Genomic DNA, 19,520 nt, shown 5'->3' on the forward strand with positions numbered 1-19,520 from the left:
GAAATCTTGAAAGGCCTTTAATATCATGATAAAATGTTTGGATTCCACCCTTACCTGCCCTTCCACCATCCTTCTTTCCCTTCCCATTGCCCCAAGGTTATATAAACTATGGCCTTGGGTCAAACTGCTGAGTTTTTCACACTTTAAAATTGTTAAAGGTGGGGGTGGGGACAAAGAAGACTATGCAACAGAGATCATATGTGGTTCCCACAAGGCCTAAAATATGTACAATCAGTCTCCCACTCTCCCGTTAAAGAAAAAGTTTGTCCAACTCTGTTGTAAGAAATTGAAACATTTTAAGTAGGTGAACTAAATCAAGAGGAGGATTTTTGCAAGATCACTAATAAAAGTGTAGAGGATGGATTAAAGAGAGCAGCACACTATGCATAAGAAAACTGGCAAAAAATAAGAGGTAAATCTAAACAACAATTAAGAAGAAAAAACAGAAAGAAAACTGGCACAAGCTACTGCTAAGTTCAAGGGAGAATATTGGTCTGAACTAAAGCAGTACTATCAAAATGAGAGTAAAGGATCAGTTATGGAAAAAAAAAATAGCTCACAGAATAGTCTCAAATGCTTAACATTGTTTCCAGACCCTTGCATGGACTGACCACTGCCTCCTAACCAGTCTTAGGCTTTCCCTTAATCTCTGGCTCTAGCTATGCAGGCTTCTAATCAGTCTCCTCCCTTATATCATCCATTTTCCATTCATTCATCCCTTTCTTAGTCAACACCACTAACTTCTGAGCTCCTTCCATCTACTACTCTGCTACCCTCAAATTTGGATCTCTCATTTACCCCATCGTTCAGTCAATAAACATTATTGAGCACATGCAATAGGGTAGGAATGTGCTAGACTTCAGGGTACGATGACACAGACACAGTTCCTGACCTCATGGAGCTTATATTTATGATGACTGCTTCTAGTAAACTTGATCATTTAAGTTAGTCAAGCAGCTTAAAATTATTTAATGCAGGTATCAGAGAGTAAGAAAAAATTATCAAGTGTTATCACCCATTCCACTTTATACTTGCTTTAAAATTTTTTGCTTTTCAAATATACAAATGTATTAATAGACTTAAATTATTTTCTGAATTTTTGTCAAAATTAGAATAACTATACTTTTATGCATAGTTTTTCTTTTGATGTGAACCTCCAGATACAGGTGTGATAAAAAAGCCAATCTGCTTGCGTATTCTGATATATCTAACAAAGTCTATTACCATGTTTCGAAAGATTTTGTACACCAGACCACATTTATTAAATTGGTATTTTCCTTCCATATGTAGAAGCTACATCCCCAAACTGTAAATGGCTTGAGATTAAAAAAAAAAAAAATTCTACTTTACCCTCTAATATCACCATTCTGTAGCTTGCACATAGTAGATAATCAATAAAGGTATGTGGGAGGGATTGTATAACTTCCAATTAATGTTTCTGATCAGCATGAGACAACTGTGGTAACAAACTTAGTTGATATAATTCAATTAGAAAGCAAATGAATTTGACATTTTAGTTAGCTTATACAGCCTTAGAGTGGGTAAACTTTCTGCCCAAAATATTTTTGAAAGATAGAAAATACCTCAGATTAATTTCTATTATTATTCTTAGGAGAATTGAGACCTTCATATTGGAACCCTTTACTAAAGAGGGGTCCCTGGTCAGATAAATTTAGGAATCTCTATATGTTAAACAAAATTAAATATTTAACCTAAGTCTTCATTGTGCTTTTATATGCTGACATTCATTCTATCTCCAAAAAGACATTTCCAAATTTGCTAAATCTCAGAATCTTTTTTTACTAAACACTATCAATGTGGTAGGACACTAGCATTCTGAAGACAACTGTCTGGAAACATCTACTAAATTTGTTAATATTTGAAAGATAATCACAAAATGAAAGGAATACTTTTATGTTAAAAGCTTAAATCTCTTACCTTTCTAGCTGGTGGGCCATGAGTTTTATTTACTCTGCTTCCAGGAATGCCTTAGGTCTAATCAAGTAAGCAGTCCTTTCTCAAGTTTCCATCTAGTATCCTTAGGGAAAAAGAGAGGCAGAAAAGAGTGAACTTATTACCATGTGGGACCTAAATTAATAGCCTCTTTTATTTCAATTCCATAAAATTTTAAAAAATGTTTTCTTAATATTTCAAAAATGCATATAAACTTTGCATCCCACTACATGTTCTTCAATATAAAACTTAAGGTTCTCCCTCCAAATCGTCAATGCTCCAGGAAGATGTTTATCCTGTAGCCTCCCGTAACTCCTGGCATATTACCACCTATTAGAGGTATTACCACCTATTAGAGGTATTAAGTTTCGAGGATGGAAGTAGGGTAATGAAACCTTGGTGAAAGTAGAAAAATGAAAGAGGAGGAGTCATAGATAACAGACGAAATGTCAGTGCTGCATTTGAGCATCAAAATTTTTAGAGTAGAGATTAACAGTTTTTCTTGTGTCACTGCTGCACAATAAAATCCAGGGGACCCAGTCTATGTGCTTATTTGGAAAAAGCTTGACTTTTAAAAATATGTGTATCAGTTAGGATTAGATTCAGCTATTAATGACAGAAAACTCAAAATAACAATGGCTTAAATGATTCAGAAGTTTACTTCTTTCACAAAAAAACATAGGCAATCCAGAACCATGATCATTTGGAACCAAGGGTCCTTATATTTTGTTGGTCTGACATCCTCAACATGTGGCTTCTCCTTCATGGTTTTAAAAATACGGTTCAAATTCTAGCCATCACATCTGCTGATCAGACAGCAAGATGAGAAAAAGGAGATAAGCAATAGCCTCCCTTTAAGGAAAATTTTCAGAAATCTCACAGGAAACTTTTATTTACATTTCATGGTTTAGAACTTAGTCATATGACCATAGCTATCAGGGGGCTACGAAATATGTCTTTTATTTCACCATATGCTTAAGAACTGGATCATCTACCAATAAGAAAAAAGAAGAGAAGGAATATTGGTAGACAATTAGTTGTTTCTGTCCTTATACTTATTTCATTCTAAAATGTAAGATGTCCGGATCTCTCAGGGAGATGGCTTGGCAATCTACTAAAGAGAGTTTTCGAAAGCAGAAGTCCTGTCAGGAGCCAAGACTAACATTCATAAAGACTTCTTTAATATGTAAGGCCAATCTATAGGTGACAAAAGAAGAAAGGAAAAATATGAAGACTAGAATGGCAATGTAAGAGCAAAGAAATTACCTAAATTGTTGTCGTTTGGAAAGGTAAACTCACATACTCAGTCTACAAAACTCAAAAATGACTGCTCAGAATCATTATGTAAGTAATGGTGTGGTCAAGGTGAGAATGAGTAAGAACCTGGCAGAAAGCTCAGTTACCAACCGCATTAAGAAAAGGCACAATATTCAAAGAGAAAGACACTTTGCTCTACGTTATCTCAGTGCTGAGTTTCCATTACCAGGTCATATAGGTATTGGGAGATTTCCCTATTGTGCAGAATGTTGGAAAGAAGGGTTGCACTTAACTTTGAATTTCCTGACACTTTCAAGATTGCTTGAAACATGTTTAAATGTTTAATATGTTTAAAACACTGTTGTATCAGAAACTAGAAACTCATGTCAACGCTGGCAACAAAATTGTTTTATATACAGGCTGTTCCTTAAGGGAAAAAGGACCCAAATAGGATATTTAGCCATATAAATGTAAAATAGGGACTGCAAAAATGGAGCAGCAATTCAAAGGATAAATGGCTCTGTGGGATACTGCAAAGGACCACATCTTCTTGGTAGAGATAAGTTTCTGCAAATTGTTTCTTTCAGAGAAATGTTTATTTTTAAAGTATGGCTTTAGGTTTTCCTATTTGTATAGAGATATTTGTGTTCTTATTTCAGCAGTTGCTCACAAAAGATCAGGTGCAAAAGTATTTGCGGTTTTTGCCATTAATAATACCCTAAAAAACTAGAAGACAAACTGGTACTGTCATTTCAAGCAAAAAGAAGTAAGATAGCCAGTTGTAACTGGCCTGTATAGCTTATGTCTTAATACATGCAATGTTAAAATAATCACCCAGACTTTGAACAACATTAAAAATAACATCGTTTTTTTGTAACTTGAAAGGCACAGATATAAGGAGCCTCTCCTTTACCCCCACTACCCGACTTATTGTACAAGTATTTCTTATATAATCATGCATCACTAAGAACAGGGATACATTCTGAGAAATGTGAAGGTAAACCAAAACATCATTGTGCAAACTTCAGACTATACTCACACAAACCTTGATGATATAGCCTACTGCTCCTAGGCTACAAACCTGTACAGGATGTTACGGTAATGAATACTGTTACCATTTGTAACAAAATGGTATTTGTGTATCTAAACACAGAAACAGTACAGTAAAAATACAGTATAAAATATTTTAGGCCGGGTGCTGTGGCTCACACCCGTAATCCCAACACTTTAGGAGGCCGAGGATGGTGGATCACAAGGTCAGGAGTTTGAGACCAGCCTGGCCAATATGGTGAAATCCCATCTCTACTAAAAACACAAAAAATTAGCTGGGTGTGGTGGTGGACGCCTGCAGTCCCAGCTACTCAGGAGGCCGAGGCAGAGGAGAATCACTTGAACCCAGGAGGCAGAGGTTGCAGTGAGTCGAGATCACACCATTGCACTCCAGCCTGGGCAACAGAGCAAGACTCCATTTCAAAAACAAACAAACCACTGTACAGCTATACAAAAATATTTTCATTTTTATTCTAATAAGCTTTTTTCTATCTTAAAAATTTTTAGGCTGGGCATGGTGACTCACATCTGTAATCCTACCACTTTGGGAAGCCGAGGCGGGAGGATCACACGAGGTCAGGAGTTTGAGACCAGCCTGACCAACATGAAGAAACCTCATCTCTACTAAAAATACAAAATTAGCCAGGCGTGGTGGCGCATGCCTGTAATCCCAGCTACTCAGCAGGCTGAGGCAGGAGAACCGCTTGAATCTGGGAGGCGATGGTTGCAGTGAGCCGAGACTGCACCATTACACTCCAGCCTAGGCAACAAGAGCGAAACTCTATCTCAAAAAACAAAACAAAACAAAACAAATTACTTTCACTTTAAAATTATTTTGTTAAGAACTAAAACACAGACACACACATTGGCCTAGGCCTATACAGGGTGAGGATCTTCAGTGTCACTGTCTTCCACCTCCACATCTTGTCCCACTAGAAGGTCTTCAGGGGCAATAACAAACATGGAGCTGTGATCACCAATGATAACAATGCCTTCTTGAGGAATACCTCCTGAAGGACCTGCCTGAGGCTGTTTTAAAATAAACTTTTTTATTTAAAAGTAAACGTACACTCCAAAATCATGATGAAAAAGTATATTTAAATACATAAACCAGTAACATCATTGTTGATCAAATATTATAGACTGTACGTAATTGTGCTATTTCTTTTTCTTAAGACAAATGCTATACTTTCATACAACTGGTAGCACAATAGGTTTGTTTACACCAACATCACTACAAATATGAGTAATGTGTTATACTATATCATGATGGCTACCACATCTTATATGTGGTCTGCTGACTCAAAATGTTGTTATGCAGCAAATGGCTGTATTTAGAAATCACTAACCTGTGGGCAGAATCTCTGCTGAAAGGTGCAAACACTGCTAATGGCAAATTTCCTGGTAAGAGCCAAATATTGCGCCAAGAAACAGGGCCCAAAAGGTAGGCATTAGTATGAGAAAAAAATTAATCCTCTCTTGGGCATGGACTTAAAAGAGTGTAACAGATGCAACGGCAATCCTGGGTGGTGGAGAGAAGTTGGCTTCTGTCCTTGTGGGAGGACAGGAGGTAGGCAGGAGGGGAACAGTCTTTCAAGGAGGCATTATGGCATACAGACAAAGTGGGGAATGTTTTACTAAAGGTACACACTAAGGCTTTCCAAGGGATATGTGAGCAAGACAAGTTTTAAGAAACTCAACTTTTGTATCTTCATCTTCCCTTTGTTTGCTTTCCCAAAGATGATCTGTCTGCTTTCCCAGAGTCCTCATTCTCCCACTTTTCACAAGAAATCCATACCTATCCCCAACCCAAATCTTATTAGAATGAGTTGCCCTAGGTTGTAGAAGCTTCCATGGAACAAAACAAACGGACAACTTAAAATAAGCGTGCCTTAAAACCTCCATTAATCAAGGCATCACTAACCCTCAAGCTTCTGGCTTTCCCTGTCTTACAAATATTTCTATTAAAGGCAAAGCATGGCTTTAAGAATCGGTGTTCTGCCTTGTGTTTAGGAATCCAGATATACTTTACTGTATAATGTAATGACAGAAAGAATAACAATTTTCATTTAATGATTACCTCTTCCATTGTGGAAATACCATACAAAAATGCATTGTCCAGAGAGGGAGTTCCGAATGAAGAAATCAGTAAAAAATTTTGAAAAATTAAATGTATATTTGCTACAAACAAGTATGATAGAGTCGTTAATAAAGTATTTTAAAACATTAAAATATATTGGATTCAAATAAAATTATATTGGAGAAGTCAAAAGAAAATAAACAATTTAATAAGAAAAAGGGATACTGAAAACTTCTGTTAGATGAGTTAATTCAAGCTGGTTTTTTAAAACCAATGACAGCATCAAATCACTATAGTATTTAGGTACTTATAAAAGTGGTGGATCTGGAAAAAACAGAAATTATATTTTTTCAACAATTTCAATCTATGATGAAAAATTGTAGGAATCAACTTCGAAATGTGCAAGGGTAAAGAATTTATCAAGTTCCTTTACAGGAGTATATGAGCATATTAGGCAGAATGGCCCTCCAAAGACATCCATACCCTAATCCCTGGAACCTGTTAATAGGTTACTTTCCACCACAAAAGGAATTCTGCAGATGTAAAAAGACTACACAGATTCTTGCTGGGCGTGGTGGCTCACACCTGTAATCCCAGCACTTTGGGAGGCCGAGGCAGGAAGATCACCTGAGGTCAGGAGTTTGAGACCAGCCTGGCCAACATGGTGAAATCCTGTCTCTACTAAAAATACAAAAATCAGCCGGGCATGGTGGCGGGTGCCTGTAATCCCAGCTACTCGGGAGGCTGAGGCAGGAAAATCACTTTAACCAGGGAGGCAGAGGTTGCAGTGAGCCGAGATCACGCCATTGCACTCCAGCCTGGGTGACAGAGTAAGACTCTGTCTCAAAAAAAAAAAAAAAGAAAAAAAAAGATTACAGATCCAAATAAGATAGATTCCTGGGTTATCTGGAATCTAATCAAGAGACCTCAAGAGCAGAGAACTTTCTTCACCTGGAGTCACAGATTCAGCCAGAAAAAGAAGTCAGACAGGTTAGAAGCATGAGAAGGATTTGACCTGCCATTACGAGAGGAGGCCACATGGAAAGCACTTCAGCTCCTGGGAGAAAAGACCAGGCCTTGGCTCATAGCCAGGAAAGAAAGAGGGACGAAAAGAAAGGAAAGACCTACTGAATTCAGCAAACCACCTGAAGTAACTTGGAAGTGGATTCTTCCCTAGAGACTCCAAAAAGGAATGCAGTTCTGCCAACACACTGATCTTGGCTTTGTAAGACGCTAAGCTGAGGATTCAGTTGAGTTCTCCTCGACTTCTGACCTACAAAAACTGTGAGACAATAAATCTTTGGTGGTAATGTATGAGGCTGGAACAGAAAATTAATACAGTAAGAAGAGTTGTAAGGTACCAGGAAGATGGACTTGTGCCCCACGACTTCAAGAGCAGCACCATCTTATAGACACAGGGTATTTTTTTTCTACTTTTGCAACATTTTATATAAAACATTTTCATAAAACAGCATTTGTATAAAAATTCACACAAAGTTTCTAAAGGGCATACAATTTCCAGCGAAGTCCTGGGTTTCTGTTAAATTCAGTTTTCTAAAGATGCACTCAAATCAATGATAAAATGCAGACATTATGCGATATTTCATTGTCTTTGGTAAAACTATTCTCATTATTTTGTCTCCTCAGAGTATTAACTCTGATATCCACTTTGTGCCGGATCTGCTATTACTAGGATGTCAGAAAAACATTAAGGCTGGATCTATAAGAGGCAAGTATTTCCAAACAGTAGTAATAGGCCCTTGGCCCCCATCCCCACTTCATGTATCTATGCAGTCTATCTACAGAGCCAGGCAGGGTGAGAGCTCACAACGACCAGTCAGGAGTCTTGAGATCCCCTCTCGATTGGGAAGCAAATGTCTGGGGGGAACACTGGAAACTGAGGCCATCTCTACAGGAACCCAAGTGGCCATGCTGTGGTGTGGTCAGGCCAGTGACTCTTACCAATTAAACAGCCAATGAGTTCACCACTAAACAGATCCTACTTATTGGATGATGATTGCTGCTGATGCGGCCCCTTCCCACAAACATAAAAAAATAAAGGGAAGATTTGGGGACAACACTGCAGGGGGAGGGGCATGCTAGCATAAATGACAGTAGACATGACTTTATTCCCTGTCAAACATCTGTTATCATGGGCCGGGCACGGTGGCTTACGCCTGTAATCCCAGCACTTTGGGAGGCCAAGGTGGGTGGATCACGAGATCAGGAGTTTAAGACCAGCCTGGCCAAGATGGTGAAACCCCTTTTCTACTAAAAATAGAAAAATTAGCTGAGCGTGGTGGTAAGTGCCTGTAATCCCAGCTACTCAAAGGCTGAGGCAGAGAACTTCTTGAATCCAGGAGGCAGAGGTGGCAGTGAGCCGAGATCACACCACTGCACTCCAGCCTGGGCAACAGAGCGAGACTCCGTCTCAAAAAAAAAAAAAATTGTCATCACAATTTTTTTGTGATGAAGCCAAGGTGAACTGAAGCAGGATACGAACACTCGGTACATTCATGACTATCTTCATACATTTTTAAAATGATCCTAGAGATCACCTGGGGAATAGCAATGCGGTCATGATAACAAATTTATATCAAGGAGTTTGAAAACCTGTAGCTATGACCTAGTAGGACTTCATTTGCCTCTCAAGACTAAAGTATTTTGAATTCAGGATTTTTTTTTTTTTTTTGAGACAGGGTTTTGCTGTCACTCAGGCTGAAGTGCAGTGGCACAAACATGGCTCACTGCAACCTTGATCTCTTGGGCTCTAGTGATCCTCCCACCTCAACCTCCCGAGTAGGTGGGACCACAGGTGCACATGCCACCATGCCCAGCTAAGTTTTTTTTTTGGGAAAGACCAGGTCTCACAATGTTGCCCAGGCTGGTCTTGAATTCCTGGAGCTCAAACTCTTATTTTAAATGATCCATGGATAATTTTAAAATGGATAACTTAAAATGGATATTTTAAATGGATAATTTAAATAAGAGTGCCTTAAAGCTTCCAGATCCTAGGGCAAGAAGCAAACGTCTGGTGGGAACATTGGAAACTGAGGCCATCTCAACAGGAACTCAAGTGGATATTTTAAGTGGGTAATTTAAAATAAGAGTACCTTAAAGCCTCCACTAATCAAGGCAATGATTCTCCTGTATTAGCCTCCCAAAGTGCTGGGATTACAGGTGTGAGCCACTGCCCTGGCCAGGACAATTTTACATTGTGTGATTACACTATGATCCTCTACAGTAAAAAACAATATACATTTCAGGGCTGTCAAAATAAATAAAAATAAAATATGTAAAATACATAGTATAGTGCATGACACTAAAATAGTATTTATTAAGTTCATAAATTTTACTGCATTTTACTTTGACTTTAAATGTACATTTTCCTAATGCCTAATAAATACCTAATCTTACTGACTTTAAATGTACATTTTCCTAATGCCTAATAAATACCTAATCTTACTATCTTCTTTATTTTTAAGGCCAGAAACTGAACTACATATTCAGTTTAACTTTTAGACATAAGAGTTTTGGCCGGGCATGGTAGCTCAACCCTGTAATTCCAGCACTTTGGGAGGCCAAGACAGGCAGACTGCTTGAGGTCAGGAGTTCAAGAGCAGCCTGGTCAACATGGAGAAACCTCATCTCTACTAAAAGTACAAGAAAATCAGCTGACCGCTTGTAGTCCCAGCTGCTCGAAAGGCTGAGGCACGAGAATTGCTTGAGCCTGGGAGGTGGAGGTTGCAGTGAGCTGAGATCCCACCACTGCACACCAGCCTGAGCCACAGAGCAAGACTCTGTCTCAAAAACAAACAAAATTTTACATTAATCTTTAACCCATGATTTTGATGTTATCTGTAAGTTTATTTGATATATAATGTTTAGTTCATCAATTTAGGGAAATCAAATTCATCACCTGAGAGAAAAATATAAACCCAATGTTAACAAGGAAAGCAGCAGTATTTTTCCCCCACTCGTAGCAGACATGAGAGACGTCCTTCACACAATTCCCAAGAGTATACTAAAATTTTGATGAAATTTCACAAAGTCGATAGTACATGTAAAACGTATCACAAACTTCTCCAGACTGTATTATGGGTATGTGAATAGTGAAATCAGTTCAATATCTCAAAAATATTCTTCAATAAAAATATCAGTAGTCCGGCCGGGTGCGGTGGCTCAAGCCTGTAATCCCAGCACTTTGGGAGGCCGAGACGGGCGGATCACGAGGTCAGGAGATCGAGACCATCCTGGCTAACACGGTGAAACCCCGTCTCTACTAAAAAATACAAAAAACTAGCTGGGCGAGGTGGCGGGCGCCTGTAGTCCCAGCTACTCGGGAGGCTGAGGCAGGAGAATGGCGTAAACCCGGGAGACGGAGCTTGCAGTGAGCTGAGATCCAGCCACTGCACTCCAGCCTGGGCGACAGAGCGAGACTCCCTCTCAAAAAAAAAAAAAAAAAAAAAAAAAAAAAAATCAGTAGTCCAATTTTTAAATTAAACATTTTAAAAGTGAGTCTTGATTACTCCTAGACAATGTAAAGAAAGCAAGTTGTTTTACAGTTTAAAATTATAATAGAATAACAAATACATAAATACAAAAAAATTTACAGAGTAATAATTATGAATATAAACAATGCTAGCACAAGTTGTACTAATAACATCACTTTAGATTTGGTAACACAATTATGTGGTCTAAGGTCCATAGCATTATTTTTGCTCAAGGTAGGTGATAAAATACCTTTCATTGCTTTTTTTCTCCTGAGAAACTTATTTTTTGTAAAAGCAAAAAGAAAATAGAAATAGAAATTCACAGCTCTCCAAGAATTACAGTAATTCATAGTCATCACCATTATTAAAACTACATCAATAAAAATTTCTCATTATGAAGAGGGCACAAATAAAATACACTACAGACTTGGTATGGTGGCTCATGCCTGTAACCCCAGCGCTTTGTGAAGCTGAAATGGGAGGATTACTTGAGGCCAAGAATTCAAGACCAACCTGGATAACATAGTGAGACTCCAACTCCACAAAAAATAAAATTTAGCTGGGTATAGTAGCACACGCCTGTAGTCCCCACTACTCAGGAGGTTGAGGTGGGAGGATCGCTGAAGCCCAGGTGTTCGAGGCAGCAGTGAGCTATGACTGCACCACCACACTCCAGCCTGGGTGACAGAGACCCTGTCTCTAAAAATGAAATAAAATAAGACTATGGGTTATGTACTATACCCATTAAAACAATGACAAGTTCACCTCTTTCTTCTGTTTTCAAAGTATGTCAAAATTCAAATAAGTTAACTGATATTACTACAAAAAATAACCCTCAATCCAACATCTATATATCAACAATCATTAAAACCTACCTTACAAATGATAAAAGATTTCACTGATTCTCAACTTTGTGGCCAAAAACTGATAGTGCAGTTATAATTGTATAATTAGCAGAGACTTCAAAACAACTTTAGGACTGTAGTATATTAATCATAATCTCAATTCCCCTAGGGGGAAGGAGAAATGAAAAGTTTCACTGGAATGTTTATAATGGGATTGGTGGAGTAGAAGAAAAGGATAGCTGGGGCGGGGAGCAGCCTGTAATCCCAGCACTTTGCGACACTGAGATGGGAGGATTGCTTGAGCCTGAGAGTTTGAGACCAGCCTGGGCAACAGCAAGACCCCATCTCTACAAAAATTTAAAAACTAGCTGAGTGTGGTGGCATGCAAGTGCGGTACCAGCTATTTGGGAGGCTGAGGTAGGAAGATCTCTCGAACCCAAGAGGTGGAGGCCGCAGTGAGACTTATTCGCATCACTGCACTCCAACCTGGATGACGGAGTAAGACTTTGTCTCAAAAATACAAAGATAATTGGATCTTATGAAAATCATAATATCATAATTTTATCATCTCAAAATAAGAATATGCTATACTGCACGAATTTGATACAGAAAAAGTCTGAGACGGGGTACATATGGAACAAAAAAATATGAGACATTCTCTCAAATGAATTTATGAAAATTCTAAGGTGGTATGTTCCTTCACAAATTATAAATTCCTAGGGAAAAACAACTTTGTTGCCAAAGCTACCAAATAGATGGCTGCTGTACTACTTTCAAGCTACAGCACAAGCATGCCGGGAGGGCTAGGCTAGATTATTTCTGAATGAACTTCAGTAATAATTCCCACAACATATCCTGAGTCTCATTAAGTTCTTGACACTGTATTAAGTATTGTATATATATTACAAGAATGCTCACGGCAAGACTATGAGTTAAATTATTCTCCTTAAAGAGAAGGAAACTGAGGCAGAGAGCGGTTATATAATTCACCCACAGTAACACAGTTAGTAAGTGGTAGACCATGACAATCTGGCTTTTAATAACTATCCTAAAATACTGAGTACATACTTACTATGTGCCAGAGACAAAACTCAAGTCAATTTGACTATCATATACTCATATGTACTTTTATTCCAAGTGTTTCCTACATGGTAATGAATTTGTCATTATAAATCTTAATCATAATGACACATTCATAAGACAGAACTCCTATGAAATGTATAGTTCAGAAAGTAACTCTTTTTTTTTTGAGACAGAGTCTTGCTCTGTTGCCTAGGCTAGAGTGCATTGGCGCGATCTTGGCTCACTGTAACCTCTGCCTCCCAGATTCAAGCAATTCTCCTGCCTCAGTCTCCTGAGTAGCTGAGATTACAGGCACCTGCCATCACTCCCACCTAATTTTTGTATTTTTAGTAGAGATGGGGTTTTCTCATGTTTGCCAGGCTGGTCTTGAACTCCTGATCTCAGGTTATCCACCCGTCTCGGCCTCCCAAAATGCTGGGATTATAGGCGTGAGCCACCATGCCCAGCCCAGAAATTAACTCTTATAAACTAGCATTAAAATATTCAATATACAAACCACATAAAACTGCATGAAAACTAAGAATTATTGTTACTAGGCTGTCAAAAGTTTTGATAAACTTTAAGAGAAACAAAGACAGTAAAATGTCAGAAAATATGAAATACCCAATATTTGTCGCATCACATAGATCACTGGTAGATAAATAACTATAGTACGATATGGCCTACTAAATAATTTTAAAACTGCTAAAAAATACAACTTATTCCCAGCAATAATTCCCTATTAGGTAATAACACTTTATTAATCATAACTCCAAAGTTCACAAAATTATGGCAAAGCAAACGCATTCATGCTCTGCTGACAGTGTAAACTTGCTCAAGTCTTTGGGGAGGCAAAAATCTGGCAACCACAGAAACATTTATATCTTTTGACTAGTAATTCATTTGAGATTAGTATCCTACAGAAACAATTCATAAAAGAAAAAGATAAATGCACAGAGATGTTCAATTCAATGTCAAAATAGGCATAAACTGAAAACTATTATTTTCCTGTCAGGCATTTAGTACAAATTTAATACTTATTTTTTAACTATCAAGTAACAAATACCATAAAGGTTATACAACATGGAAAAATACAATGCTATAAAAGTAAAATAAAAATAAAAGTAAAATAAAAACTTGTTTGATATAATTCTGTAAAAACTGTAATATATATGCACAAACTAGAAGAAAACAAAAATAATGAACACAATTATGTTAGTATCGCAAAACAAGTTGATACATAAATAATTGTTCCAACACATGTTTAATAAATAAAAGCAAACATACTAGCCCAAACAGTAAAATTAGAAAAACCAAAACTATAAAATTGGAACAAAGCTAAAAAATTGGAATGACAAAGGTTTCAGTTCTGCTAGCAAACTAAAGAATATTTAGGGAATATATTTATAAATTTATGGTCAATATTATAGATAAAAATACTATATATTACAAAAATAACCAAAGTCGGTTATTTTGCCAATTACAATTATTTCTCCCTGTCTTTCCCTACCAAGCTTGTTGAGAATCTCTACTATAATAAGCCACTACTACTGTTGGAAGTATTTTCTATTCCTTGGGTAGAAAGGCAAAAGAGTGGTTGAGAACCACTATCTTTGTTAAGATACAGAATGCAAATATGGGTGAACAGGCAAAGCCCCCAAAACATTTTATTTACATCTCTTCTTTACTGTCAATGTCAAAATGCCAAGGAAAAAAACCATCAGTAAACATACTTCAAAGTGAAAATGAAGATGGGTGTGGTGGCTCGTGCCTGTAGTAATTCCAACACTTTGGGAGGCCGAGGCGGGTTCGAGACCAACCTCGCCAACACGGTGAAACCCCAATTCTACTAAAAATACAAAATTAGCCAGGCATGGTGGCAGGCACCTGTAATCCCAGCTACTCAGGAGGCTGAGGCAGGAGAATCACTTGAACCCAGGAGGCGGAGGTTACAACGAGCTGAGAGCGGCACTGCACTCCAGCCTAGGTGACATAGCGACTCCATCTCAAAAAAAAAAAAAAAGTGAAAATGAATACACTAGTTTCAAGGTTGCCAACAATAATTGAAAAACTATATATAATGAATACATATATATTTATAATCATATAATATGTAACATTAAATACACCTGTAACATAAAATAATGTATAAAAATAGGCCAGATGCAGTGGCTCATGCCTGTAATCCCTTAAAAGTGAAAATGAATACACTAGTTTCAAGGTTGTCAGCAAGGTTGTCAAAAAGTCTCAACAAATTGAAAAGACATATATAAGGAATACATATTTATTTATAATTATATAATATGTAACATTAAATATATTTATAAGATAAAAATAGTGTGTAAAAACAGGCCTGGTGTGGTGGCTCACACCTGTAATCCCAACACTCTGAGAGGCCAAGGTGGGTGGATCACCAGAGGCCAGGAATTCAAGATAAGCCTGGCCAACATGGTGAAACTCCATCTCTACTAAAAATACAAAAATTAGCAGAGTATGGTGGTGCACCCCTAGGAATAGCACCCCTAGCTGTTCCGGAGGCTCAGACAGGAGAACCTCTTGAACCTGGGAGGTGGAGATTGCAGTGAGCCAAGATTGCACCATTGCACTCCAGCGTGAGAAACAGAGGGAGACTCTGTCTCAAAAATAAAATAAAATAAAACACACTTACTGATGGCCTTAAAGATCCACAAATTTCCTTGATTTTCTATGAAACTATCTTTTACCTTACTATATAACCTTTTAACCTTGAGAAACATAACAAAGAAAATAAAATGTTCCATGGGGTGTTCCTTCAAACATAAATAGGCGATTACTATCCTACTACTTCAACATTAAAACTTACATAAAGAGAACATGCAGCATTTTAGACAAGTTCTTAGCCTTGAGGAATTGGTGTGAGTATAACATAAACACAGAAATACTAAATTAAAATCCAGATTATAACAATACCAAGTGAGTTTTTTGTTTTTGTTTTGTTTTGAGATGCAGTCGCACTCTGTTGCCCAGGCTAGAGTGCAGTGGCACGATTTCGGCTCACTGCAACCTCCTGCTCCTGGATTCAAGAGATTCTCCGGCTTCAGCCTCCCCAGTAGCTGGGACTGGAGGCGCCCACCAACGTGGTTTCACCGTGTTGGCTAGGCTGGTCTTGAACTCCTGACCTCAGTTGATCTGCCTGCCTCACGTTCCCAAAGTGCTGGGATTACAGGCGTAAGCCACCACATCTGCCTAAGGTGGGATTTTTTTAGGGTACATTTTAATTATACAAAATAAACCAACAAGTGCTATATGCATTGACTTTTATAAAAATCAGTTGAATATTAATTATTGTTATTCACTGAATTTTAAAAAAGAGGTTCTGGTGAAAATCTGGTTTTAATAAGGGAGACTTCAACTACTTTATCTTCTCCAATGACATTTTAGTAAGAATAAAAACGATAAAGAAATGCCTACCTATAGACATATTTCATATTGGAAGGACGAGCTTGAAGACAAAATAAGTAGAAACAGCACACATTGGTGAGACTGTTTACCTGATCTAACATGATCTAACAATTTACCAGACAAGAATGTATGTTATCATTAAAACCCAAGTTTTCCAAAATACAAAAAGTTGGGTAGAAAAAAATGTACATTATTCTTTGAAGAGTTAATGCTACTTATAGATAGATGTTTGATGTATGGAATATTTTTCAACCATACTCATAGAGCTTTCAGATCCTGAATACCAATAAAAAGCACCTCCACCCCTATTATTTGTTAAAATGCTGACAACCATTTCTATTTATTTATTTATTTATTTATTTGAGACGGAATCTCGCTCTGTCGCCCAGGCTGGAGTGCAGTGGAGCGATCTTGGCTCACTGCAACCTTCGGCTCACTGCAACCTCTGGCTCACTGCAGCCTCCGCCTCCCGGGTTCAAGGGATTCTCCCGCCTCAGCCTCCTGAGTGGCTGGGACTACAGGCGCCACCACGGCAGGCTAGTATTTTGCACTTTTAGTAGAGACGGGGTTTCACCGTGTTAGCTAGGAAGGTCTCCTCACCTCATGATACGCCGCCTCCCAAAGTGCTGGGATTACAGGAATGAGCCACAGCGCGCGCCCAGCCTCTATTATCTCAGCTTAAAAATAAAAAACGCCAAAGAAAAAAGTGCAGGAATTCCTGGGTTACATATTTAACTAATAATAATACAGTGCCCCAAATACGAAATAAACATTCGGATAAGGTATTTTAAAAAGGATTTTCAGGAAACGCACCCGGAGCTACAGAAGGTATTATGTATCCTACACACACACAAAAGGTCCCTGAAAGCTCCTTCCTTACTGACAATTAAAATACATAACATCTAAGTTCTAAATTTCCACGATATTACATTTTAAATCATTTCTTAAAACTTAATGGCAGTAGCATTCTCTCAAAGCAAGATTAAACGTCTTGGAAAGGCAACATACACATCACGGCAAATTTGGAAGATTCTCAGAAATTCTTTTACACATCACAGTAAATCTGGAAGATTCCTAGAAATTATTTTACAAAGACGAGGATTCTTAACTATTACGCAACTATTGACGGCCTTAAAGATCCATGAACTTTCTTAATCTGCAGAGGGGTATCTGTATTTTTAAAACGTATTTTACAAGGATGTTCCTATCATTTTGAAACAAAGTTTTTACGGTGGATTCCTCAAGTAAGAAAAAAAAAATTAATACATGATAAAACTGTTTCTGTGTTTGTACTTCAAGGCACTTAAATCTGTAGGTGTTACTTTTTAACAAGCTTTTATAAAGCTTTACCTTCATAATTTTGATTCATGAGACAAAAGCTATATGGCTATTTAAAGATTAGAACGGCTGTTACTGACAATGATAACGCCAGTGGTCATGTTTCTTCAAATAGGACAAAAAGTGTGCTCAGAGGAAGTTTTTGTTCTGATTTTAAATGTATATCGTAAAATGCATGCATTGTGACGTCTCCATAATTTAAAACCTCTAAGAAATTTAAACTTTCACATTATAATTTAGGGATTAGTCAATCCCTTAGTACCAGGTTAAGTAATAGCCAGGAAAGCATTAGAAAACCTGAAGGTACATGTAAAGAAATGCTTTACATCACTACTTAAAATAGGTGTTGAATTTTAAGAGAAACATTTCTTTCAGTAAAATTTCTGATGCCTAAGGTCCATCAGGAGTAATCTCTTTTACTACATGATATTCACAGTAGTTTTGCTCTTGGCCTCACCAGTTTTAAGACTCTCCATTAAGTAAAGCCAATTTTATACTACCTAGGGGCACAAAAATAGTCCCCAGCTCCTCCTCTCTTTTTCCTCCTAGGTTCGGTTAAACGAGCGAACATGGAAAACACGTACACACACTCCGTTTCGGCCCTGGACCTAGGGCACTGATGAAAAGCAAATTATTTCTTTACATAAGGTCTGCTATCCACCCAAAGAGATTAAAAAAAAATAGGGGAAAATACCAGAATCAGTCTGCACCCACACCTAAGCCCCGCCCCACCGGGAAAAAGTGGGGGGTAGCGGGACCGTGAGGGTGGCGGAAAGGACGGAAAAGGCCGAGACTTCCAGCTCCCAGGTTCTCCACACCATTCTTTCCTTCAGGCTGCACCGCAGCCAGGGACCCTGATTCTATTTTCAGCCGCGCCTCCCGATCCTGCTCCCCGCCACCATCACAAATACACGGTCCTCAATCGCTTGAACACTGGGTGGGGAGACTAGAGTGGGCCCTCTCCCCGCCCAACCCAAGGACTGTGGGTGGGAGAGGTCTGCCTGCGCACACGGCTGACTCGACGCGCGCCCTGAGGACCTCTGAACTGACCCAAGCAGGGGGAAGATAATTCGGAGGGAGGGGTCTAAGAGGAGCCGTTATTCCTTTTTCCTCTGCCTTAGGAAAGCGCGCGAGAGGGAGGGGCCGGAACAACGAACGCTGGTTACCTAACGGTCCGGCCCAGCCAGTCAGGCTCCCAAAGCCCACACCGCGCGGGCGGCTAAGGTAGCAGCAGAGCCACAATCGCCCCAAGGGCTAGGAAGCACGTCAGGAGCACCCGAGGTGATGGGAAACGGGGGGTGGGGACTGTGCTGAGCGACGTCGCCATGTTAGCACCTTCTTTCTCCGTATCCCTACAGTCTCCAGCCCTGCTGACCTCTGCCCATCATTACTCACCTTTCCAGGTCAATAGTTCATGATCCTTTCGGTCACCTGCGAGCCCCGAGCACAGCCGTGTTTACAAACCACCCCTGGACGAAAAGGCTGAACGGCACTTTAAAGGCCACGGACTCCCACAGGCTTCCGTCCTCTCTCGCGAGATCGGACTGACAACCCTCCCCGCCGCCGACCCGCCCCGCTCCCGGCATCCCCCCCTTCCTTCTCGCGCCCCTCCCCTCCATGCACACGCCCCTTCTTGCCTTCCTTCTGAGGGAGAGCCTCCGAGTCAGGTGATGCCGTCCGGCTTAAGGAGAAGAAGGCGGGTCTTCCGCAGGGCGCGTAGAGGGGACGGGCACCAAAGAGCACTCGGGCGCTCATGATTGGGCAAGGAGCCCGAAGGGTGGGAACCAGAGGGCCCAAGGAGCGTTACCTCTGTAAACCCAAGGCTGTGGAAGGCTGTGATTGGCTGTCGGCTGGAGGAGGGGGCGGGTGCAGGCAGCGGAGGAGGGCTCGGCAGGGTGTTGGCGGTGTGAGGTGAGGAAGGTGAGCTCCAGAAAGGCTGGTAGGGGGAAGCAGGATGGGTCTTCCGAGCCCAGCCCCAGGAGCCGGGTGTCTCCGTTGCCG

The 19,520-nt window shown here is 39.4% G+C and overlaps 1 protein-coding gene across 3 annotated transcripts in view; it reads right to left on the minus strand.

The window, feature by feature from the left end:
• The window catches only part of ATF2 (activating transcription factor 2), a 93,533-nt gene extending 74,427 nt beyond the window's left edge, over positions 1-19,106 (minus strand). For 2 of the 3 annotated variants that reach the window (XR_002731649.2, XM_023212305.2), the window contains exons 1-2: positions 18,915-19,073; positions 1,939-2,038 (exon numbers count right to left, since the gene is read on the minus strand). The gene's annotated coding sequence lies outside the window, so the exon portion shown is untranslated. Of the gene's footprint in view, positions 1-1,938; positions 2,039-18,914 lie in introns of all 3 variants that reach the window. The other variant, XM_023212306.1, reaches the window with a different exon arrangement.
• Positions 19,107-19,520: the final 414 nt, after the last annotated feature.

Source organism: Piliocolobus tephrosceles, chromosome 11 (genome assembly GCF_002776525.5).
Source record: "Piliocolobus tephrosceles isolate RC106 chromosome 11, ASM277652v3, whole genome shotgun sequence".
Classification (NCBI taxonomy): domain Eukaryota; kingdom Metazoa; phylum Chordata; class Mammalia; order Primates; family Cercopithecidae; genus Piliocolobus; species Piliocolobus tephrosceles.